At 46.5% G+C, this 25,277-nt stretch overlaps 7 non-coding genes and 3 pseudogenes across 7 annotated transcripts; all 10 read right to left on the bottom strand.

Annotated features, from left to right (window-relative positions):
• Positions 1–641: 641 nt before the first annotated feature.
• On the bottom strand, positions 642–760 carry LOC147082942 (5S ribosomal RNA). Its single transcript, XR_015076183.1, has one exon. It is a non-coding gene; the product is annotated as a 5S ribosomal RNA (ribosomal RNA).
• A 2,415-nt stretch (positions 761–3,175) lies between these two features.
• LOC147082941 (5S ribosomal RNA) lies at positions 3,176–3,294 on the bottom strand (annotated as a pseudogene).
• Positions 3,295–5,709: 2,415 nt separating this feature from the next.
• On the bottom strand, positions 5,710–5,828 carry LOC147082940 (5S ribosomal RNA). The gene has a single exon (XR_015076057.1). It is a non-coding gene; the product is annotated as a 5S ribosomal RNA (ribosomal RNA).
• A 2,441-nt stretch (positions 5,829–8,269) lies between these two features.
• LOC147082939 (5S ribosomal RNA) lies at positions 8,270–8,388 on the bottom strand (annotated as a pseudogene).
• Positions 8,389–10,819: 2,431 nt separating this feature from the next.
• On the bottom strand, positions 10,820–10,938 carry LOC147082938 (5S ribosomal RNA). Its single transcript, XR_015076102.1, has one exon. It is a non-coding gene; the product is annotated as a 5S ribosomal RNA (ribosomal RNA).
• A 2,435-nt stretch (positions 10,939–13,373) lies between these two features.
• LOC147082937 (5S ribosomal RNA) lies at positions 13,374–13,492 on the bottom strand. The gene has a single exon (XR_015076130.1). It is a non-coding gene; the product is annotated as a 5S ribosomal RNA (ribosomal RNA).
• A 2,425-nt stretch (positions 13,493–15,917) lies between these two features.
• On the bottom strand, positions 15,918–16,036 carry LOC147082936 (5S ribosomal RNA). Its single transcript, XR_015076129.1, has one exon. It is a non-coding gene; the product is annotated as a 5S ribosomal RNA (ribosomal RNA).
• Positions 16,037–18,451: 2,415 nt separating this feature from the next.
• LOC147082935 (5S ribosomal RNA) lies at positions 18,452–18,570 on the bottom strand. Its single transcript, XR_015076056.1, has one exon. It is a non-coding gene; the product is annotated as a 5S ribosomal RNA (ribosomal RNA).
• Positions 18,571–20,995: 2,425 nt separating this feature from the next.
• Positions 20,996–21,114, bottom strand: LOC147082934 (5S ribosomal RNA). The gene has a single exon (XR_015076110.1). It is a non-coding gene; the product is annotated as a 5S ribosomal RNA (ribosomal RNA).
• Positions 21,115–23,531: 2,417 nt separating this feature from the next.
• On the bottom strand, positions 23,532–23,650 carry LOC147082933 (5S ribosomal RNA; annotated as a pseudogene).
• Between the last annotated feature and the right edge of the window lie 1,627 nt (positions 23,651–25,277).

Below are 25,277 nucleotides of genomic sequence, written 5' to 3'. Positions count from 1 at the left end.
GTGGATTGCTCTTTGTCGGCTGGCACGGACAAGATGGGCCGAATGGCCTCCTTCTGTGCTGTAAATTTCTATGATTCTGCCTGATCATGTGACATCTGCCCACACGACTTCTACAAATGTTATTACATTGTAGCCAGGATTGTTTAGTTTCCAATTCCGCCCATTTTGAAGCCAGGTCTCCGTTATGGCTACTATTGCATAACCCCATGTGGCAACTTGCGCCTGCAACTCGTCAATCTTATTTGTAACACTCCTCGCATTAACACACATGCATTTCAACAGCATGCTAGTTGGCTTTGCTTTTTTCCTGAATTTAACTGCTGCTCTTTCGACATTCTTCTTTGTTCTGTTGCTGTTTGTCCCTCCGAGTTTTCTATGCACCTTGTCTCTCCTCTCTGCTGCTGTGTCCTGGTGGCCCTCCGCCAGTGTGTTTATTTTGGCTATCTTATTTTCTTCTTCTGCTTATTTCGGCCCTGTGTCTGGAGCCCCTTGCATTTGTGTAGCAGCAGGAGAATGTGCAGCGAAGAAATGGTCAAAGGAAAGCGAGAGAGAGAGAGAGAGAGAGAGAGAGCAGCAAAAAGGATGTTGATTGATTAAGAGCAGTGTGTGCAAAACGTTGAGCAGCCTGTGGCGGCAGCAAAAGCCTACTGCACCCGGTATTCCCAGGCAGTCTCCCATCCAAGTACTAACCAGGCCTGACTCTGCTTAGCTTCCGAGATCAGACGAGATCGGGCGTATTCAGACTAGTATGGCCGTAGGCATATGCTAGTTGGCTTTCTCTTTACTTAAAGCTGTCGCCCATTTTTTTCTCTTCTACGCATTCATACAAGTATTCAACACTCAATTTACATTTACAAATTTTACTCCTCCCGCAACCCCCCACCCCCCCTCCACCTCTTCTTGCTGCTCTGCCTCCCACACAAACAAACTACAAGCCCAACCCTTCATTGCCTTCTATTCAAATATTACATCAAATAAACATGCTCAAACACCAAGTCTTAAGGGCTGTAGCATCTTTCAAACTGGACAAATACCCAGGCCCGCATCAAATCTATCCCACACTCTTAAGAGAAGTAAGACACCAAATAGCACAGGCTCTCACCATCATTTTACAATCCTCTCTGGCTACAGGTGTGGTGCCCGACCACTGGAGGACTGCTAACGTGCTACCGTTCTTTCAAAAGGGAGAGAGGGATAGACCGCATAATTACAGGCCAGTCAGCCTAACCTCGGTGGTGGGAAAATTATTGGAAAAAGTTCTGAGGGACAGGAGAAATCTTCATTTAGAAAGACACGGATTAATCAGGGACAGTCAGCGTGGATTTCTTAACGGAAGGTCGTGTCTGACTAACGCAATTCAATTTTTCGAGGAGGTAACAAGGAGGGTCGATGAGGGTAGTGCCTTTGGTGTAGTCTATATGGATTTTAGCAAGGCTTTTGATAAGGTCCCGCATGCCAGATTGGTCACGAAAGTAAAAGCCCATGGGATCCAAGGCAAAGTGGCAAGTTGGATCCAAAATTGGCTCAGAGGCAGGAAACAAAGGGTAATGGTCGAAGGGTGTTTTTGTGACCGGAAGGCTGTTTCCAGTGGGGTTCCGCAGGGCTCACAGAATCACAGAAACCCCACAGTGCAGATAGAGGCCATTTCGGCCCATCGAGCCTGCACCGACTCAGTACTGGGCCCTTTGCTTTTTCTGGTATATATCAATGATTTGGATTTGAATGTAGGAAGTATGATTAAGAAGTTTGCAGATGATACAAAAATTGGCCGTGTGGTTAATAATGAAACAGAATGCTGTAGACTGCAGGAAGATATCAATGGACTCGTCTAGTGGGCAGAACAGTGGCAAATGGAATTCAGTTGGAATACACAATAAATGGTAGGACACTGAGAAATGCAGAGGATCAGCGGGACCTTGGAGTGCATGTCCACAGATCCCTGAAGGTAGCAGGACAGGTAGATAAAGTGGTTAAGCAGGCATACGGGATACTTGCCTTTATTAGCCGAGGCGTAGAATATAAGAGCGGGGAGGTTATGCTTCAACTGTATAAAACACTAGTTAGGCCGCAGCTAGAGTGCCGCGTGCAGTTCTGGTCACCACATTACAAGAAGGATGCGATTGCACTAGAGAAGGTGCAGAGGAGATTTCCAAGGATGTTGCCTGGGCTGGGGAATTTTAGTTATGAGGAAAGATTGGATAGGCTGGGGTTGTTTTCTTTGGAACACAGGAGGCTGAGGCGAGACCTAATTGAGGTGTGTAAAATTATGAGGGGCCGAGATAGAGTGGATAGGAAGGACCTATTTCCCTTAGCAGAAGGGTCAATAATAGATTTCAAGTAATTGGTAGGAGGTTTACAGGGAATTTGAGGAGACATTTTTTCACCCAGTGAATGGTGGGGGTCTGGAATGCACTGCCTGAAAGGGTGGTAGAGGCAGAAACCCTCATCACGTTTAAAAAGTACTTGGATATGCACTTGAACTGCCGTAACCTACAAGGCTACGGACCAAGTGCTGTAAAGTGGGATTTGGGTGGATTGCTCTTTGTCGGCTGGCACGGACAAGATGGGCCGAATGGCCTCCTTCTGTGCTGTAAATTTCTATGATTCTGCCTGATCATGTGACATCTGCCCACACGACTTCTACAAATGTTATTACATTGTAGCCAGGATTGTTTAGTTTCCAATTCCGCCCATTTTGAAGCCAGGTCTCCGTTATGGCTACTATTGCATAACCCCATGTGGCAACTTGCGCCTGCAACTCGTCAATCTTATTTGTAACACTCCTCGCATTAACACACATGCATTTCAACAGCATGCTAGTTGGCTTTGCTTTTTTCCTGAATTTAACTGCTGCTCTTTCTACATTCTTCTTTGTTCTGTTGCTGTTTGTCCCTCCGAGTTTTCTATGCACCTTGTCTCTCCTCTCTGCTGCTGTGTCCTGGTGGCCCTCCGCCAGTGTGTGTATTTTGGCTATCTTATTTTCTTCTTCTGCTTATTTCGGCCCTGTGTCTGGAGCCCCTTGCATTTGTGTAGCAGCAGGAGAATGTGCAGCGAAGAAATGGTCAAAGGAAAGCGAGAGAGAGAGACAGAGAGCAGGAAAAAGGATGTTGATTGATTAAGAGCAGTGTGTGCGCGTGTGTGTGCAAAACGTTGAGCAGCCTGTGGCGGCAGCAAAAGCCTACTGCACCTGGTATTCCCAGGCAGTCTCCCATCCAAGTACTAACCAGGCCTGACTCTGCTTAGTTTCCGAGATCAGACGAGATCGGGCGCATTCAGACTAGTATGGCTGTAGGCATATGCTAACTGGCTTTCTCTTTACTTAAAGCTGTCGCCCATTTTTTTCTCTTCTACGCATTCATACAAGTATTCAACACTCAATTTACATTTACAAATTTTACTCCTCCCGCAACCCCCCACCCCCCCTCCACCTCTTCTTGCTGCTCTGCCTCCCACACAAACAAACTACAAGCCCAACCCTTCATTGCCTTCTATTCAAATATTACATCAAATAAACATGCTCAAACACCAAGTCTTAAGGGCTGTAGCATCTTTCAAACTGGACAAATACCCAGGCCCGCATCAAATCTATCCCACACTCTTAAGAGAAGTAAGACACCAAATAGCACAGGCTCTCACCATCATTTTACAATCCTCTCTGGCTACAGGTGTGGTGCCCGACCACTGGAGGACTGCTAACGTGCTACCGTTCTTTCAAAAGGGAGAGAGGGATAGACCGCATAATTACAGGCCAGTCAGCCTAACCTCGGTGGTGGGAAAATTATTGGAAAAAGTTCTGAGGGACAGGAGAAATCTTCATTTAGAAAGACACGGATTAATCAGGGACAGTCAGCATGGATTTCTTAACGGAAGGTCGTGTCTGACTAACGCAATTCAATTTTTCGAGGAGGTAACAAGGAGGGTCGATGAGGGTAGTGCCTTTGATGTAGTCTATATGGATTTTAGCAAGGCTTTTGATAAGGTCCCGCATGCCAGATTGGTCACGAAAGTAAAAGCCCATGGGATCCAAGGCAAAGTGGCAAGTTGGATCCAAAATTGGCTCAGAGGCAGGAAACAAAGGGTAATGGTCGAAGGGTGTTTTTGTGACCGGAAGGCTGTTTCCAGTGGGGTTCCGCAGGGCTCACAGAATCACAGAAACCCCACAGTGCAGATAGAGGCCATTTCGGCCCATCGAGCCTGCACCGACTCAGTACTGGGCCCTTTGCTTTTTCTGGTATATATCAATGATTTGGATTTGAATGTAGGAAGTATGATTAAGAAGTTTGCAGATGATACAAAAATTGGCCGTGTGGTTAATAATGAAACAGAATGCTGTAGACTGCAGGAAGATATCAATGGACTCGTCTAGTGGGCAGAACAGTGGCAAATGGAATTCAGTTGGAATACACAATAAATGGTAGGACACTGAGAAATGCAGAGGATCAGCGGGACCTTGGAGTGCATGTCCACAGATCCCTGAAGGTAGCAGGACAGGTAGATAAAGTGGTTAAGCAGGCATACGGGATACTTGCCTTTATTAGCCGAGGCGTAGAATATAAGAGCGGGGAGGTTATGCTTCAACTGTATAAAACACTAGTTAGGCCGCAGCTAGAGTGCCGCGTGCAGTTCTGGTCACCACATTACAAGAAGGATGCGATTGCACTAGAGAAGGTGCAGAGGAGATTTCCGAGGATGTTGCCTGGGCTGGGGAATTTTAGTTATGAGGAAAGATTGGATAGGCTGGGGTTGTTTTCTTTGGAACACAGGAGGCTGAGGCGAGACCTAATTGAGGTGTGTAAAATTATGAGGGGCCGAGATAGAGTGGATAGGAAGGACCTATTTCCCTTAGCAGAAGGGTCAATAATAGATTTCAAGTAATTGGTAGGAGGTTTACAGGGAATTTGAGGAGACATTTTTTCACCCAGTGAATGGTGGGGGTCTGGAATGCACTGCCTGAAAGGGTGGTAGAGGCAGAAACCCTCATCACGTTTAAAAAGTACTTGGATATGCACTTGAACTGCCGTAACCTACAAGGCTACGGACCAAGTGCTGTAAAGTGGGATTTGGGTGGATTGCTCTTTGTCGGCTGGCACGGACAAGATGGGCCGAATGGCCTCCTTCTGTGCTGTAAATTTCTATGATTCTGCCTGATCATGTGACATCTGCCCACACGACTTCTACAAATGTTATTACATTGTAGCCAGGATTGTTTAGTTTCCAATTCCGCCCATTTTGAAGCCAGGTCTCCGTTATGGCTACTATTGCATAACCCCATGTGGCAACTTGCGCCTGCAACTCGTCAATCTTATTTGTAACACTCCTCGCATTAACACACATGCATTTCAACAGCATGCTAGTTGGCTTTGCTTTTTTCCTGAATTTAACTGCTGCTCTTTCTACATTCTTCTTTGTTCTGTTGCTGTTTGTCCCTCCGAGTTTTCTATGCACCTTGTCTCTCCTCTCTGCTGCTGTGTCCTGGTGGCCCTCCGCCAGTGTGTGTATTTTGGCTATCTTATTTTCTTCTTCTGCTTATTTCGGCCCTGTGTCTGGAGCCCCTTGCATTTGTGTAGCAGCAGGAGAATGTGCAGCGAAGAAATGGTCAAAGGAAAGCGAGAGAGAGAGAGAGAGAGCAGGAAAAAGGATGTTGATTGATTAAGAGCAGTGTGTGCGCGTGTGTGTGCAAAACGTTGAGCAGCCTGTGGCGGCAGCAAAAGCCTACTGCACCTGGTATTCCCAGGCAGTCTCCCATCCAAGTACTAACCAGGCCTGACTCTGCTTAGCTTCCGAGATCAGACGAGATCGGGCGCATTCAGACTAGTATGGCCGTAGGCATATGCTAGCTGGCTTTCTCTTTACTTAAAGCTGTCGCCCATTTTTTTCTCTTCTACGCATTCATACAAGTATTCAACACTCAATTTACATTTACAAATTTTACTCCTCCCGCAACCCCCCACCCCCCCTCCACCTCTTCTTGCTGCTCTGCCTCCCACACAAACAAACTACAAGCCCAACCCTTCATTGCCTTCTATTCAAATATTACATCAAATAAACATGCTCAAACACCAAGTCTTAAGGGCTGTAGCATCTTTCAAACTGGACAAATACCCAGGCCCGCATCAAATCTATCCCACACTCTTAAGAGAAGTAAGACACCAAATAGCACAGGCTCTCACCATCATTTTACAATCCTCTCTGGCTACAGGTGTGGTGCCCGACCACTGGAGGACTGCTAACGTGCTACCGTTCTTTCAAAAGGGAGAGAGGGATAGACCGCATAATTACAGGCCAGTCAGCCTAACCTCGGTGGTGGGAAAATTATTGGAAAAAGTTCTGAGGGACAGGAGAAATCTTCATTTAGAAAGACACGGATTAATCAGGGACAGTCAGCATGGATTTCTTAACGGAAGGTCGTGTCTGACTAACGCAATTCAATTTTTCGAGGAGGTAACAAGGAGGGTCGATGAGGGTAGTGCCTTTGATGTAGTCTATATGGATTTTAGCAAGGCTTTTGATAAGGTCCCGCATGCCAGATTGGTCACGAAAGTAAAAGCCCATGGGATCCAAGGCAAAGTGGCAAGTTGGATCCAAAATTGGCTCAGAGGCAGGAAACAAAGGGTAATGGTCGAAGGGTGTTTTTGTGACCGGAAGGCTGTTTCCAGTGGGGTTCCGCAGGGCTCACAGAATCACAGAAACCCCACAGTGCAGATAGAGGCCATTTCGGCCCATCGAGCCTGCACCGACTCAGTACTGGGCCCTTTGCTTTTTCTGGTATATATCAATGATTTGGATTTGAATGTAGGAAGTATGATTAAGAAGTTTGCAGATGATACAAAAATTGGCCGTGTGGTTAATAATGAAACAGAATGCTGTAGACTGCAGGAAGATATCAATGGACTCGTCTAGTGGGCAGAACAGTGGCAAATGGAATTCAGTTGGAATACACAATAAATGGTAGGACACTGAGAAATGCAGAGGATCAGCGGGACCTTGGAGTGCATGTCCACAGATCCCTGAAGGTAGCAGGACAGGTAGATAAAGTGGTTAAGCAGGCATACGGGATACTTGCCTTTATTAGCCGAGGCGTAGAATATAAGAGCGGGGAGGTTATGCTTCAACTGTATAAAACACTAGTTAGGCCGCAGCTAGAGTGCCGCGTGCAGTTCTGGTCACCACATTACAAGAAGGATGCGATTGCACTAGAGAAGGTGCAGAGGAGATTTCCGAGGATGTTGCCTGGGCTGGGGAATTTTAGTTATGAGGAAAGATTGGATAGGCTGGGGTTGTTTTCTTTGGAACACAGGAGGCTGAGGCGAGACCTAATTGAGGTGTGTAAAATTATGAGGGGCCGAGATAGAGTGGATAGGAAGGACCTATTTCCCTTAGCAGAAGGGTCAATAATAGATTTCAAGTAATTGGTAGGAGGTTTACAGGGAATTTGAGGAGACATTTTTTCACCCAGTGAATGGTGGGGGTCTGGAATGCACTGCCTGAAAGGGTGGTAGAGGCAGAAACCCTCATCACGTTTAAAAAGTACTTGGATATGCACTTGAACTGCCGTAACCTACAAGGCTACGGACCAAGTGCTGTAAAGTGGGATTTGGGTGGATTGCTCTTTGTCGGCTGGCACGGACAAGATGGGCCGAATGGCCTCCTTCTGTGCTGTAAATTTCTATGATTCTGCCTGATCATGTGACATCTGCCCACACGACTTCTACAAATGTTATTACATTGTAGCCAGGATTGTTTAGTTTCCAATTCCGCCCATTTTGAAGCCAGGTCTCCGTTATGGCTACTATTGCATAACCCCATGTGGCAACTTGCGCCTGCAACTCGTCAATCTTATTTGTAACACTCCTCGCATTAACACACATGCATTTCAACAGCATGCTAGTTGGCTTTGCTTTTTTCCTGAATTTAACTGCTGCTCTTTCTACATTCTTCTTTGTTCTGTTGCTGTTTGTCCCTCCGAGTTTTCTATGCACCTTGTCTCTCCTCTCTGCTGCTGTGTCCTGGTGGCCCTCCGCCAGTGTGTGTATTTTGGCTATCTTATTTTCTTCTTCTGCTTATTTCGGCCCTGTGTCTGGAGCCCCTTGCATTTGTGTAGCAGCAGGAGAATGTGCAGCGAAGAAATGGTCAAAGGAAAGCGAGAGAGAGAGACAGAGAGAGAGAGAGAGAGAGAGAGAGAGAGAGCAGCAAAAAGGATGTTGATTGATTAAGAGCAGTGTGTGCGCGTGTGTGTGCAAAACGTTGAGCAGCCTGTGGCGGCAGCAAAAGCCTACTGCACCTGGTATTCCCAGGCGGTCTCCCATCCAAGTACTAACCAGGCCTGACTCTGCTTAGCTTCCGAGATCAGACGAGATCGGGCGCATTCAGACTAGCACGGCCATAGGCATATGCTGGCTGGCTTTCTCTTTACTTAAAGCTGTCGCCCATTTTTTTCTCTTCTACGCATTCATACAAGTATTCAACACTCAATTTACATTTACAAATTTTACTCCTCCCGCAACCCCCCACCCCCCCTCCACCTCTTCTTGCTGCTCTGCCTCCCACACAAACAAACTACAAGCCCAACCCTTCATTGCCTTCTATTCAAATATTACATCAAATAAACATGCTCAAACACCAAGTCTTAAGGGCTGTAGCATCTTTCAAACTGGACAAATACCCAGGCCCGCATCAAATCTATCCCACACTCTTAAGAGAAGTAAGACACCAAATAGCACAGGCTCTCACCATCATTTTACAATCCTCTCTGGCTACAGGTGTGGTGCCCGACCACTGGAGGACTGCTAACGTGCTACCGCTCTTTCAAAAGGGAGAGAGGGATAGACCGCATAATTACAGGCCAGTCAGCCTAACCTCGGTGGTGGGAAAATTATTGGAAAAAGTTCTGAGGGACAGGAGAAATCTTCATTTAGAAAGACACGGATTAATCAGGGACAGTCAGCATGGATTTCTTAACGGAAGGTCGTGTCTGACTAACGCAATTCAATTTTTCGAGGAGGTAACAAGGAGGGTCGATGAGGGTAGTGCCTTTGATGTAGTCTATATGGATTTTAGCAAGGCTTTTGATAAGGTCCCGCATGCCAGATTGGTCACGAAAGTAAAAGCCCATGGGATCCAAGGCAAAGTGGCAAGTTGGATCCAAAATTGGCTCAGAGGCAGGAAACAAAGGGTAATGGTCGAAGGGTGTTTTTGTGACCGGAAGGCTGTTTCCAGTGGGGTTCCGCAGGGCTCACAGAATCACAGAAACCCCACAGTGCAGATAGAGGCCATTTCGGCCCATCGAGCCTGCACCGACTCAGTACTGGGCCCTTTGCTTTTTCTGGTATATATCAATGATTTGGATTTGAATGTAGGAAGTATGATTAAGAAGTTTGCAGATGATACAAAAATTGGCCGTGTGGTTAATAATGAAACAGAATGCTGTAGACTGCAGGAAGATATCAATGGACTCGTCTAGTGGGCAGAACAGTGGCAAATGGAATTCAGTTGGAATACACAATAAATGGTAGGACACTGAGAAATGCAGAGGATCAGCGGGACCTTGGAGTGCATGTCCACAGATCCCTGAAGGTAGCAGGACAGGTAGATAAAGTGGTTAAGCAGGCATACGGGATACTTGCCTTTATTAGCCGAGGCGTAGAATATAAGAGCGGGGAGGTTATGCTTCAACTGTATAAAACACTAGTTAGGCCGCAGCTAGAGTGCCGCGTGCAGTTCTGGTCACCACATTACAAGAAGGATGCGATTGCACTAGAGAAGGTGCAGAGGAGATTTCCGAGGATGTTGCCTGGGCTGGGGAATTTTAGTTATGAGGAAAGATTGGATAGGCTGGGGTTGTTTTCTTTGGAACACAGGAGGCTGAGGCGAGACCTAATTGAGGTGTGTAAAATTATGAGGGGCCGAGATAGAGTGGATAGGAAGGACCTATTTCCCTTAGCAGAAGGGTCAATAATAGATTTCAAGTAATTGGTAGGAGGTTTACAGGGAATTTGAGGAGACATTTTTTCACCCAGTGAATGGTGGGGGTCTGGAATGCACTGCCTGAAAGGGTGGTAGAGGCAGAAACCCTCATCACGTTTAAAAAGTACTTGGATATGCACTTGAACTGCCGTAACCTACAAGGCTACGGACCAAGTGCTGTAAAGTGGGATTTGGGTGGATTGCTCTTTGTCGGCTGGCACGGACAAGATGGGCCGAATGGCCTCCTTCTGTGCTGTAAATTTCTATGATTCTGCCTGATCATGTGACATCTGCCCACACGACTTCTACAAATGTTATTACATTGTAGCCAGGATTGTTTAGTTTCCAATTCCGCCCATTTTGAAACCAGGTCTCCGTTATGGCTACTATTGCATAACCCCATGTGGCAACTTGCGCCTGCAAATCGTCAATCTTATTTGTAACACTCCTCGCATTAACACACATGCATTTCAACAGCATGCTAGTTGGCTTTGCTTTTTTCCTGAATTTAACTGCTGCTCTTTCTACATTCTTCTTTGTTCTGTTGCTGTTTGTCCCTCCGAGTTTTCTATGCACCTTGTCTCTCCTCTCTGCTGCTGTGTCCTGGTGGCCCTCCGCCAGTGTGTGTATTTTGGCTATCTTATTTTCTTCTTCTGCTTATTTCGGCCCTGTGTCTGGAGCCCCTTGCATTTGTGTAGCAGCAGGAGAATGTGCAGCGAAGAAATGGTCAAAGGAAAGCGAGAGAGAGAGACAGAGAGAGAGAGAGAGAGAGAGCAGCAAAAAGGATGTTGATTGATTAAGAGCAGTGTGTGCGCGTGTGTGTGCAAAACGTTGAGCAGCCTGTGGCGGCAGCAAAAGCCTACTGCACCCGGTATTCCCAGGCGGTCTCCCATCCAAGTACTAACCAGGCCTGACTCTGCTTAGCTTCCGAGATCAGACGAGATCGGGCACATTCAGACTAGTATGGCCGTAGGCATATGCTAGCTGGCTTTCTCTTTACTTAAAGCTGTCGCCCATTTTTTTCTCTTCTACGCATTCATACAAGTATTCAACACTCAATTTACATTTACAAATTTTACTCCTCCCGCAACCCCCCACCCCCCCTCCACCTCTTCTTGCTGCTCTGCCTCCCACACAAACAAACTACAAGCCCAACCCTTCATTGCCTTCTATTCAAATATTACATCAAATAAACATGCTCAAACACCAAGTCTTAAGGGCTGTAGCATCTTTCAAACTGGACAAATACCCAGGCCCGCATCAAATCTATCCCACACTCTTAAGAGAAGTAAGACACCAAATAGCACAGGCTCTCACCATCATTTTACAATCCTCTCTGGCTACAGGTGTGGTGCCCGACCACTGGAGGACTGCTAACGTGCTACCGTTCTTTCAAAAGGGAGAGAGGGATAGACCGCATAATTACAGGACAGTCAGCCTAACCTCGGTGGTGGGAAAATTATTGGAAAAAGTTCTGAGGGACAGGAGAAATCTTCATTTAGAAAGACACGGATTAATCAGGGACAGTCAGCATGGATTTCTTAACGGAAGGTCGTGTCTGACTAACGCAATTCAATTTTTCGAGGAGGTAACAAGGAGGGTCGATGAGGGTAGTGCCTTTGATGTAGTCTATATGGATTTTAGCAAGGCTTTTGATAAGGTCCCGCATGCCAGATTGGTCACGAAAGTAAAAGCCCATGGGATCCAAGGCAAAGTGGCAAGTTGGATCCAAAATTGGCTCAGAGGCAGGAAACAAAGGGTAATGGTCGAAGGGTGTTTTTGTGACCGGAAGGCTGTTTCCAGTGGGGTTCCGCAGGGCTCACAGAATCACAGAAACCCCACAGTGCAGATAGAGGCCATTTCGGCCCATCGAGCCTGCACCGACTCAGTACTGGGCCCTTTGCTTTTTCTGGTATATATCAATGATTTGGATTTGAATGTAGGAAGTATGATTAAGAAGTTTGCAGATGATACAAAAATTGGCCGTGTGGTTAATAATGAAACAGAATGCTGTAGACTGCAGGAAGATATCAATGGACTCGTCTAGTGGGCAGAACAGTGGCAAATGGAATTCAGTTGGAATACACAATAAATGGTAGGACACTGAGAAATGCAGAGGATCAGCGGGACCTTGGAGTGCATGTCCACAGATCCCTGAAGGTAGCAGGACAGGTAGATAAAGTGGTTAAGCAGGCATACGGGATACTTGCCTTTATTAGCCGAGGCGTAGAATATAAGAGCGGGGAGGTTATGCTTCAACTGTATAAAACACTAGTTAGGCCGCAGCTAGAGTGCCGCGTGCAGTTCTGGTCACCACATTACAAGAAGGATGCGATTGCACTAGAGAAGGTGCAGAGGAGATTTCCGAGGATGTTGCCTGGGCTGGGGAATTTTAGTTATGAGGAAAGATTGGATAGGCTGGGGTTGTTTTCTTTGGAACACAGGAGGCTGAGGCGAGACCTAATTGAGGTGTGTAAAATTATGAGGGGCCGAGATAGAGTGGATAGGAAGGACCTATTTCCCTTAGCAGAAGGGTCAATAATAGATTTCAAGTAATTGGTAGGAGGTTTACAGGGAATTTGAGGAGACATTTTTTCACCCAGTGAATGGTGGGGGTCTGGAATGCACTGCCTGAAAGGGTGGTAGAGGCAGAAACCCTCATCACGTTTAAAAAGTACTTGGATATGCACTTGAACTGCCGTAACCTACAAGGCTACGGACCAAGTGCTGTAAAGTGGGATTTGGGTGGATTGCTCTTTGTCGGCTGGCACGGACAAGATGGGCCGAATGGCCTCCTTCTGTGCTGTAAATTTCTATGATTCTGCCTGATCATGTGACATCTGCCCACACGACTTCTACAAATGTTATTACATTGTAGCCAGGATTGTTTAGTTTCCAATTCCGCCCATTTTGAAGCCAGGTCTCCGTTATAGCTACTATTGCATAACCCCATGTGGCAACTTGCGCCTGCAACTCGTCAATCTTATTTGTAACGCTCCTCGCATTAACACACATGCATTTCAACAGCATGCTAGTTGGCTTTGCTTTTTTCCTGAATTTAACTGCTGCTCTTTCTACATTCTTCTTTGTTCTGTTGCTGTTTGTCCCTCCGAGTTTTCTATGCACCTTGTCTCTCCTCTCTGCTGCTGTGTCCTGGTGGCCCTCCGCCAGTGTGTGTATTTTGGCTATCTTATTTTCTTCTTCTGCTTATTTCGGCCCTGTGTCTGGAGCCCCTTGCATTTGTGTAGCAGCAGGAGAATGTGCAGCGAAGAAATGGTCAAAGGAAAGCGAGAGAGAGAGACAGAGAGAGAGAGAGAGAGAGAGAGAGCAGCAAAAAGGATGTTGATTGATTAAGAGCAGTGTGTGCGCGTGTGTGTGCAAAACGTTGAGCAGCCTGTGGCGGCAGCAAAAGCCTACTGCACCCGGTATTCCCAGGCAGTCTCCCATCCAAGTACTAACCAGGCCTGACTCTGCTTAGCTTCCGAGATCAGACGAGATCGGGCGCATTCAGACTAGTATGGCCGTAGGCATATGCTAGCTGGCTTTCTCTTTACTTAAAGCTGTCGCCCATTTTTTTCTCTTCTACGCATTCATACAAGTATTCAACACTCAATTTACATTTACAAATTTTACTCCTCCCGCAACCCCCCACCCCCCCTCCACCTCTTCTTGCTGCTCTGCCTCCCACACAAACAAACTACAAGCCCAACCCTTCATTGCCTTCTATTCAAATATTACATCAAATAAACATGCTCAAACACCAAGTCTTAAGGGCTGTAGTATCTTTCAAACTGGACAAATACCCAGGCCCGCATCAAATCTATCCCACACTCTTAAGAGAAGTAAGACACCAAATAGCACAGGCTCTCACCATCATTTTACAATCCTCTCTGGCTACAGGTGTGGTGCCCGACCACTGGAGGACTGCTAACGTGCTACCGTTCTTTCAAAAGGGAGAGAGGGATAGACCGCATAATTACAGGCCAGTCAGCCTAACCTCGGTGGTGGGAAAATTATTGGAAAAAGTTCTGAGGGACAGGAGAAATCTTCATTTAGAAAGACACGGATTAATCAGGGACAGTCAGCATGGATTTCTTAACGGAAGGTCGTGTCTGACTAACGCAATTCAATTTTTCGAGGAGGTAACAAGGAGGGTCGATGAGGGTAGTGCCTTTGATGTAGTCTATATGGATTTTAGCAAGGCTTTTGATAAGGTCCCGCATGCCAGATTGGTCACGAAAGTAAAAGCCCATGGGATCCAAGGCAAAGTGGCAAGTTGGATCCAAAATTGGCTCAGAGGCAGGAAACAAAGGGTAATGGTCGAAGGGTGTTTTTGTGACCGGAAGGCTGTTTCCAGTGGGGTTCCGCAGGGCTCACAGAATCACAGAAACCCCACAGTGCAGATAGAGGCCATTTCGGCCCATCGAGCCTGCACCGACTCAGTACTGGGCCCTTTGCTTTTTCTGGTATATATCAATGATTTGGATTTGAATGTAGGAAGTATGATTAAGAAGTTTGCAGATGATACAAAAATTGGCCGTGTGGTTAATAATGAAACAGAATGCTGTAGACTGCAGGAAGATATCAATGGACTCGTCTAGTGGGCAGAACAGTGGCAAATGGAATTCAGTTGGAATACACAATAAATGGTAGGACACTGAGAAATGCAGAGGATCAGCGGGACCTTGGAGTGCATGTCCACAGATCCCTGAAGGTAGCAGGACAGGTAGATAAAGTGGTTAAGCAGGCATACGGGATACTTGCCTTTATTAGCCGAGGCGTAGAATATAAGAGCGGGGAGGTTATGCTTCAACTGTATAAAACACTAGTTAGGCCGCAGCTAGAGTGCCGCGTGCAGTTCTGGTCACCACATTACAAGAAGGATGCGATTGCACTAGAGAAGGTGCAGAGGAGATTTCCGAGGATGTTGCCTGGGCTGGGGAATTTTAGCTATGAGGAAAGATTGGATAGGCTGGGGTTGTTTTCTTTGGAATACAGGAGGCTGAGGCGAGACCTAATTGAGGTGTGTAAAATTATGAGGGGCCGAGATAGAGTGGATAGGAAGGACCTATTTCCCTTAGCAGAAGGGTCAATAATAGATTTCAAGTAATTGGTAGGAGGTTTACAGGGAATTTGAGGAGACATTTTTTCACCCAGTGAATGGTGGGGGTCTGGAATGCACTGCCTGAAAGGGTGGTAGAGGCAGAAACCCTCATCACGTTTAAAAAGTACTTGGATATGCACTTGAACTGCCGTAACCTACAAGGCTACGGACCAAGTGCTGTAAAGTGGGATTTGGGTGGATTGCTCTTTGTCGGCTGGCACGGACAAGATGGGCCGAATGGCCTCCTTCTGTGCTGTAAATTTCTATGATTCTGCCTGATCATGTGACATCTGCCCACACGACTTCTACAAATGTTATTACATTGTAGCCAGGATTGTTTAGTTTCCAATTCCGCCCATTTTGAAGCCAGGTCTCCGTTATGGCTACTATTGCATAACCCCATGTGGCAACTTGCGCCTGCAACTCGTCAATCTTATTTGTAACACTCCTCGCATTAACACACATGCATTTCAACAGCATGCTAGTTGGCTTTGCTTTTTTCCTGAATTTAACTGCTGCTCTTTCTACATTCTTCTTTGTTCTGTTGCTGTTTGTCCCTCCGAGTTTTCTATGCACCTTGTCTCTCCTCTCTGCTGCTGTGTCCTGGTGGCCCTCCGCCAGTGTGTGTATTTTGGCTATCTTATTTTCTTCTTCTGCTTATTTCGGCCCTGTGTCTGGAGCCCCTTGCATTTGTGTAGCAGCAGGAGAATGTGCAGCGAAGAAATGGTCAAAGGAAAGCGAGAGAGAGAGAGAGAGAGAGAGAGAGAGCAGCAAAAAGGATGTTGATTGATTAAGAGCAGTGTGTGCGCGTGTGTGTGCAAAACGTTGAGCAGCCTGTGGCGGCAGCAAAAGCCTACTGCACCCGGTATTCCCAGGCAGTCTCCCATCCAAGTACTAACCAGGCCTGACTCTGCTTAGCTTCCGAGATCAGACGAGATCGGGCGCATTCAGACTAGTATGGCCGTAGGCATATGCTAGCTGGCTTTCTCTTTACTTAAAGCTGTCGCCCATTTTTTTCTCTTCTACGCATTCATACAAGTATTCAACACTCAATTTACATTTACAAATTTTACTCCTCCCGCAACCCCCCACCCCCCCTCCACCTCTTCTTGCTGCTCTGCCTCCCACACAAACAAACTACAAGCCCAACCCTTCATTGCCTTCTATTCAAATATTACATCAAATAAACATGCTCAAACACCAAGTCTTAAGGGCTGTAGCATCTTTCAAACTGGACAAATACCCAGGCCCGCATCAAATCTATCCCACACTCTTAAGAGAAGTAAGACACCAAATAGCACAGGCTCTCACCATCATTTTACAATCCTCTCTGGCTACAGGTGTGGTGCCCGACCACTGGAGGACTGCTAACGTGCTACCGTTCTTTCAAAAGGGAGAGAGGGATAGACCGCATAATTACAGGCCAGTCAGCCTAACCTCGGTGGTGGGAAAATTATTGGAAAAAGTTCTGAGGGACAGGAGAAATCTTCATTTAGAAAGACACGGATTAATCAGGGACAGTCAGCATGGATTTCTTAACGGAAGGTCGTGTCTGACTAACGCAATTCAATTTTTCGAGGAGGTAACAAGGAGGGTCGATGAGGGTAGTGCCTTTGATGTAGTCTATATGGATTTTAGCAAGGCTTTTGATAAGGTCCCGCATGCCAGATTGGTCACGAAAGTAAAAGCCCATGGGATCCAAGGCAAAGTGGCAAGTTGGATCCAAAATTGGCTCAGAGGCAGGAAACAAAGGGTAATGGTCGAAGGGTGTTTTTGTGACCGGAAGGCTGTTTCCAGTGGGGTTCCGCAGGGCTCACAGAATCACAGAAACCCCACAGTGCAGATAGAGGCCATTTCGGCCCATCGAGCCTGCACCGACTCAGTACTGGGCCCTTTGCTTTTTCTGGTATATATCAATGATTTGGATTTGAATGTAGGAAGTATGATTAAGAAGTTTGCAGATGATACAAAAATTGGCCGTGTGGTTAATAATGAAACAGAATGCTGTAGACTGCAGGAAGATATCAATGGACTCGTCTAGTGGGCAGAACAGTGGCAAATGGAATTCAGTTGGAATACACAATAAATGGTAGGACACTGAGAAATGCAGAGGATCAGCGGGACCTTGGAGTGCATGTCCACAGATCCCTGAAGGTAGCAGGACAGGTAGATAAAGTGGTTAAGCAGGCATACGGGATACTTGCCTTTATTAGCCGAGGCGTAGAATATAAGAGCGGGGAGGTTATGCTTCAACTGTATAAAACACTAGTTAGGCCGCAGCTAGAGTGCCGCGTGCAGTTCTGGTCACCACATTACAAGAAGGATGCGATTGCACTAGAGAAGGTGCAGAGGAGATTTCCGAGGATGTTGCCTGGGCTGGGGAATTTTAGTTATGAGGAAAGATTGGATAGGCTGGGGTTGTTTTCTTTGGAACACAGGAGGCTGAGGCGAGACCTAATTGAGGTGTGTAAAATTATGAGGGGCCGAGATAGAGTGGATAGGAAGGACCTATTTCCCTTAGCAGAAGGGTCAATAATAGATTTCAAGTAATTGGTAGGAGGTTTACAGGGAATTTGAGGAGACATTTTTTCACCCAGTGAATGGTGGGGGTCTGGAATGCACTGCCTGAAAGGGTGGTAGAGGCAGAAACCCTCATCACGTTTAAAAAGTACTTGGATATGCACTTGAACTGCCGTAACCTACAAGGCTACGGACCAAGTGCTGTAAAGTGGGATTTGGGTGGATTGCTCTTTGTCGGCTGGCACGGACAAGATGGGCCGAATGGCCTCCTTCTGTGCTGTAAATTTCTATGATTCTGCCTGATCATGTGACATCTGCCCACACGACTTCTACAAATGTTATTACATTGTAGCCAGGATTGTTTAGTTTCCAATTCCGCCCATTTTGAAGCCAGGTCTCCGTTATGGCTACTATTGCATAACCCCATGTGGCAACTTGCGCCTGCAACTCGTCAATCTTATTTGTAACGCTCCTCGCATTAACACACATGCATTTCAACAGCATGCTAGTTGGCTTTGCTTTTTTCCTGAATTTAACTGCTGCTCTTTCGACATTCTTCTTTGTTCTGTTGCTGTTTGTCCCTCCGAGTTTTCTATGCACCTTGTCTCTCCTCTCTGCTGCTGTGTCCTGGTGGCCCTCCGCCAGTGTGTGTATTTTGGCTATCTTATTTTCTTCTTCTGCTTATTTCGGCCCTGTGTCTGGAGCCCCTTGCATTTGTGTAGCAGCAGGAGAATGTGCAGCGAAGAAATGGTCAAAGGAAAGCGAGAGAGAGAGAGAGAGAGCAGCAAAAAGGATGTTGATTGATTAAGAGCAGTGTGTGCGCGTGTGTGTGCAAAACGTTGAGCAGCCTGTGGCGGCAGCAAAAGCCTACTGCACCTGGTATTCCCAGGCAGTCTCCCATCCAAGTACTAACCAGGCCTGACTCTGCTTAGCTTCCGAGATCAGACGAGATCGGGCGCATTCAGACTAGTATGGCCGTAGGCATATGCTGGCTGGCTTTCTCTTTACTTAAAGCTGTCGCCCATTTTTTTCTCTTCTACGCATTCATACAAGTACTCAACACTCAATTTACATTTACAAATTTTACTCCTCCCGCAACCCCCCACCCCCCCTCCACCTCTTCTTGCTGCTCTGCCTCCCACACAAACAAACTACAAGCCCAACCCTTCATTGCCTTCTATTCAAATATTACATCAAATAAACATGCTCAAACACCAAGTCTTAAGGGCTGTAGCATCTTTCAAACTGGACAAATACCCAGGCCCGCATCAAATCTATCCCACACTCTTAAGGGAAGTAAGACACCAAATAGCACAGGCTCTCACCATCATTTTACAATCCTCTCTGGCTACAGGTGTGGTGCCCGACCACTGGAGGACTGCTAACGTGCTACCGTTCTTTCAAAAGGGAGAGAGGGATAGACCGCATAATTACAGGCCAGTCAGCCTAACCTCGGTGGTGGGAAAATTATTGGAAAAAGTTCTGAGGGACAGGAGAAATCTTCATTTAGAAAGACACGGATTAATCAGGGACAGTCAGCATGGATTTCTTAACGGAAGGTCGTGTCTGACTAACGCAATTCAATTTTTCGAGGAGGTAACAAGGAGGGTCGATGAGGGTAGTGCCTTTGATGTAGTCTATATGGATTTTAGCAAGGCTTTTGATAAGGTCCCGCATGCCAGATTGGTCACGAAAGTAAAAGCCCATGGGATCCAAGGCAAAGTGGCAAGTTGGATCCAAAATTGGCTCAGAGGCAGGAAACAAAGGGTAATGGTCGAAGGGTGTTTTTGTGACTGGAAGGCTGTTTCCAGTGGGGTTCCGCAGGGCTCACAGAATCACAGAAACCCCACAGTGCAGATAGAGGCCATTTCGGCCCATCGAGCCTGCACCGACTCAGTACTGGGCCCTTTGCTTTTTCTGGTATATATCAATGATTTGGATTTGAATGTAGGAAGTATGATTAAGAAGTTTGCAGATGATACAAAAATTGGCCGTGTGGTTAATAATGAAACAGAATGCTGTAGACTGCAGGAAGATATCAATGGACTCGTCTAGTGGGCAGAACAGTGGCAAATGGAATTCAGTTGGAATACACAATAAATGGTAGGACACTGAGAAATGCAGAGGATCAGCGGGACCTTGGAGTGCATGTCCACAGATCCCTGAAGGTAGCAGGACAGGTAGATAAAGTGGTTAAGCAGGCATACGGGATACTTGCCTTTATTAGCCGAGGCGTAGAATATAAGAGCGGGGAGGTTATGCTTCAACTGTATAAAACACTAGTTAGGCCGCAGCTAGAGTGCCGCGTGCAGTTCTGGTCACCACATTACAAGAAGGATGCGATTGCACTAGAGAAGGTGCAGAGGAGATTTCCGAGGATGTTGCCTGGGCTGGGGAATTTTAGTTATGAGGAAAGATTGGATAGGCTGGGGTTGTTTTCTTTGGAACACAGGAGGCTGAGGTGAGACCTAATTGAGGTGTGTAAAATTATGAGGGGCCGAGATAGAGTGGATAGGAAGGACCTATTTCCCTTAGCAGAAGGGTCAATAATAGATTTCAAGTAATTGGTAGGAGGTTTACAGGGAATTTGAGGAGACATTTTTTCACCCAGTGAATGGTGGGGGTCTGGAATGCACTGCCTGAAAGGGTGGTAGAGGCAGAAACCCTCATCACGTTTAAAAAGTACTTGGATATGCACTTGAACTGCCGTAACCTACAAGGCTACGGACCAAGTGCTGTAAAGTGGGATTTGGGTGGATTGCTCTTTGTCGGCTGGCACGGACAAGATGGGCCGAATGGCCTCCTTCTGTGCTGTAAATTTCTATGATTCTGCCTGATCATGTGACATCTGCCCACACGACTTCTACAAATGTTATTACATTGTAGCCAGGATTGTTTAGTTTCCAATTCCGCCCATTTTGAAGCCAGGTCTCCGTTATGGCTACTATTGCATAACCCCATGTGGCAACTTGCGCCTGCAACTCGTCAATCTTATTTGTAACGCTCCTCGCATTAACACACATGCATTTCAACAGCATGCTAGTTGGCTTTGCTTTTTTCCTGAATTTAACTGCTGCTCTTTCGACATTCTTCTTTGTTCTGTTGCTGTTTGTCCCTCCGAGTTTTCTATGCACCTTGTCTCTCCTCTCTGCTGCTGTGTCCTGGTGGCCCTCCGCCAGTGTGTGTATTTTGGCTATCTTATTTTCTTCTTCTGCTTATTTCGGCCCTGTGTCTGGAGCCCCTTGCATTTGTGTAGCAGCAGGAGAATGTGCAGCGAAGAAATGGTCAAAGGAAAGCGAGAGAGAGAGAGAGAGAGAGAGAGAGAGCAGCAAAAAGGATGTTGATTGATTAAGAGCAGTGTGTGCGCGTGTGTGTGCAAAACGTTGAGCAGCCTGTGGCGGCAGCAAAAGCCTACTGCACCTGGTATTCCCAGGCGGTCTCCCATCCAAGTACTAACCAGGCCTGACTCTGCTTAGCTTCCGAGATCAGACGAGATCGGGCGCATTCAGACTAGTATGGCCGTAGGCATATGCTGGCTGGCTTTCTCTTTACTTAAAGCTGTCGCCCATTTTTTTCTCTTCTACGCATTCATACAAGTATTCAACACTCAATTTACATTTACAAATTTTACTCCTCCCGCAACCCCCCACCCCCCCTCCACCTCTTCTTGCTGCTCTGCCTCCCACACAAACAAACTACAAGCCCAACCCTTCATTGCCTTCTATTCAAATATTACATCAAATAAACATGCTCAAACACCAAGTCTTAAGGGCTGTAGCATCTTTCAAACTGGACAAATACCCAGGCCCGCATCAAATCTATCCCACACTCTTAAGGGAAGTAAGACACCAAATAGCACAGGCTCTCACCATCATTTTACAATCCTCTCTGGCTACAGGTGTGGTGCCCGACCACTGGAGGACTGCTAACGTGCTACCGTTCTTTCAAAAGGGAGAGAGGGATAGACCGCATAATTACAGGCCAGTCAGCCTAACCTCGGTGGTGGGAAAATTATTGGAAAAAGTTCTGAGGGACAGGAGAAATCTTCATTTAGAAAGACACGGATTAATCAGGGACAGTCAGCATGGATTTCTTAACGGAAGGTCGTGTCTGACTAACGCAATTCAATTTTTCGAGGAGGTAACAAGGAGGGTCGATGAGGGTAGTGCCTTTGATGTAGTCTATATGGATTTTAGCAAGGCTTTTGATAAGGTCCCGCATGCCAGATTGGTCACGAAAGTAAAAGCCCATGGGATCCAAGGCAAAGTGGCAAGTTGGATCCAAAATTGGCTCAGAGGCAGGAAACAAAGGGTAATGGTCGAAGGGTGTTTTTGTGACCGGAAGGCTGTTTCCAGTGGGGTTCCGCAGGGCTCACAGAATCACAGAAACCCCACAGTGCAGATAGAGGCCATTTTGGCCCATCGAGCCTGCACCGACTCAGTACTGGGCCCTTTGCTTTTTCTGGTATATATCAATGATTTGGATTTGAATGTAGGAAGTATGATTAAGAAGTTTGCAGATGATACAAAAATTGGCCGTGTGGTTAATAATGAAACAGAATGCTGTAGACTGCAGGAAGATATCAATGGACTCGTCTAGTGGGCAGAACAGTGGCAAATGGAATTCAGTTGGAATACACAATAAATGGTAGGACACTGAGAAATGCAGAGGATCAGCGGGACCTTGGAGTGCATGTCCACAGATCCCTGAAGGTAGCAGGACAGGTAGATAAAGTGGTTAAGCAGGCATACGGGATACTTGCCTTTATTAGCCGAGGCGTAGAATATAAGAGCGGGGAGGTTATGCTTCAACTGTATAAAACACTAGTTAGGCCGCAGCTAGAGTGCCGCGTGCAGTTCTGGTCACCACATTACAAGAAGGATGCGATTGCACTAGAGAAGGTGCAGAGGAGATTTCCGAGGATGTTGCCTGGGCTGGGGAATTTTAGTTATGAGGAAAGATTGGATAGGCTGGGGTTGTTTTCTTTGGAACACAGGAGGCTGAGGCGAGACCTAATTGAGGTGTGTAAAATTATGAGGGGCCGAGATAGAGTGGATAGGAAGGACCTATTTCCCTTAGCAGAAGGGTCAATAATAGATTTCAAGTAATTGGTAGGAGGTTTACAGGGAATTTGAGGAGACATTTTTTCACCCAGTGAATGGTGGGGGTCTGGAATGCACTGCCTGAAAGGGTGGTAGAGGCAGAAACCCTCATCACGTTTAAAAAGTACTTGGATATGCACTTGAACTGCCGTAACCTACAAGGCTACGGACCAAGTGCTGTAAAGTGGGATTTGGGTGGATTGCTCTTTGTCGGCTGGCACGGACAAGATGGGCCGAATGGCCTCCTTCTGTGCTGTAAATTTCTATGATTCTGCCTGATCATGTGACATCTGCCCACACGACTTCTACAAATGTTATTACATTGTAGCCAGGATTGTTTAGTTTCCAATTCCGCCCATTTTGAAGCCAGGTCTCCGTTATGGCTACTATTGCATAACCCCATGTGGCAACTTGCGCCTGCAACTCGTCAATCTTATTTGTAACACTCCTCGCATTAACACACATGCATTTCAACAGCATGCTAGTTGGCTTTGCTTTTTTCCTGAATTTAACTGCTGCTCTTTCTACATTCTTCTTTGTTCTGTTGCTGTTTGTCCCTCCGAGTTTTCTATGCACCTTGTCTCTCCTCTCTGCTGCTGTGTCCTGGTGGCCCTCCGCCAGTGTGTGTATTTTGGCTATCTTATTTTCTTCTTCTGCTTATTTCGGCCCTGTGTCTGGAGCCCCTTGCATTTGTGTAGCAGCAGGAGAATGTGCAGCGAAGAAATGGTCAAAGGAAAGCGAGAGAGAGAGAGAGAGAGAGCAGCAAAAAGGATGTTGATTGATTAAGAGCAGTGTGTGCGCGTGTGTGTGCAAAACGTTGAGCAGCCTGTGGCGGCAGCAAAAGCCTAGTGCACCTGGTATTCCCAGGCAGTCTCCCATCCAAGTACTAACCAGGCCTGACTCTGCTTAGCTTCCGAGATCAGACGAGATCGGGCGCATTCAGACTAGTATGGCCGTAGGCATATGCTAGCTGGCTTTCTCTTTACTTAAAGCTGTCGCCCATTTTTTTCTCTTCTACGCATTCATACAAGTATTCAACACTCAATTTACATTTACAAATTTTACTCCTCCCGCAACCCCCCACCCCCCCTCCACCTCTTCTTGCTGCTCTGCCTCCCACACAAACAAACTACAAGCCCAACCCTTCATTGCCTTCTATTCAAATATTACATCAAATAAACATGCTCAAACACCAAGTCTTAAGGGCTGTAGCATCTTTCAAACTGGACAAATACCCAGGCCCGCATCAAATCTATCCCACACTCTTAAGAGAAGTAAGACACCAAATAGCACAGGCTCTCACCATCATTTTACAATCCTCTCTGGCTACAGGTGTGGTGCCCGACCACTGGAGGACTGCTAACGTGCTACCGTTCTTTCAAAAGGGAGAGAGGGATAGACCGCATAATTACAGGCCAGTCAGCCTAACCTCGGTGGTGGGAAAATTATTGGAAAAAGTTCTGAGGGACAGGAGAAATCTTCATTTAGAAAGACACGGATTAATCAGGGACAGTCAGCATGGATTTCTTAACGGAAGGTCGTGTCTGACTAACGCAATTCAATTTTTCGAGGAGGTAACAAGGAGGGTCGATGAGGGTAGTGCCTTTGATGTAGTCTATATGGATTTTAGCAAGGCTTTTGATAAGGTCCCGCATGCCAGATTGGTCACGAAAGTAAAAGCCCATGGGATCCAAGGCAAAGTGGCAAGTTGGATCCAAAATTGGCTCAGAGGCAGGAAACAAAGGGTAATGGTCGAAGGGTGTTTTTGTGACCGGAAGGCTGTTTCCAGTGGGGTTCCGCAGGGCTCACAGAATCACAGAAACCCCACAGTGCAGATAGAGGCCATTTCGGCCCATCGAGCCTGCACCGACTCAGTACTGGACCCTTTGCTTTTTCTGGTATATATCAATGATTTGGATTTGAATGTAGGAAGTATGATTAAGAAGTTTGCAGATGATACAAAAATTGGCCGTGTGGTTAATAATGAAACAGAATGCTGTAGACTGCAGGAAGATATCAATGGACTCGTCTAGTGGGCAGAACAGTGGCAAATGGAATTCAGTTGGAATACACAATAAATGGTAGGACACTGAGAAATGCAGAGGATCAGCGGGACCTTGGAGTGCATGTCCACAGATCCCTGAAGGTAGCAGGACAGGTAGATAAAGTGGTTAAGCAGGCATACGGGATACTTGCCTTTATTAGCCGAGGCGTAGAATATAAGAGCGGGGAGGTTATGCTTCAACTGTATAAAACACTAGTTAGGCCGCAGCTAGAGTGCCGCGTGCAGTTCTGGTCACCACATTACAAGAAGGATGCGATTGCACTAGAGAAGGTGCAGAGGAGATTTCCGAGGATGTTGCCTGGGCTGGGGAATTTTAGTTATGAGGAAAGATTGGATAGGCTGGGGTTGTTTTCTTTGGAACACAGGAGGCTGAGGTGAGACCTAATTGAGGTGTGTAAAATTATGAGGGGCCGAGATAGAGTGGATAGGAAGGACCTATTTCCCTTAGCAGAAGGGTCAATAATAGATTTCAAGTAATTGGTAGGAGGTTTACAGGGAATTTGAGGAGACATTTTTTCACCCA

This window comes from Somniosus microcephalus, unplaced genomic scaffold, assembly GCF_052327205.1.
Source record: "Somniosus microcephalus isolate GS21.2 unplaced genomic scaffold, FLI_Smic_1.0 scaffold110, whole genome shotgun sequence".
In the NCBI taxonomy this organism is placed as follows: Eukaryota; Metazoa; Chordata; class Chondrichthyes; order Squaliformes; family Somniosidae; genus Somniosus; species Somniosus microcephalus.
This window is presented reverse-complemented; position numbering and strand designations above follow the sequence as displayed.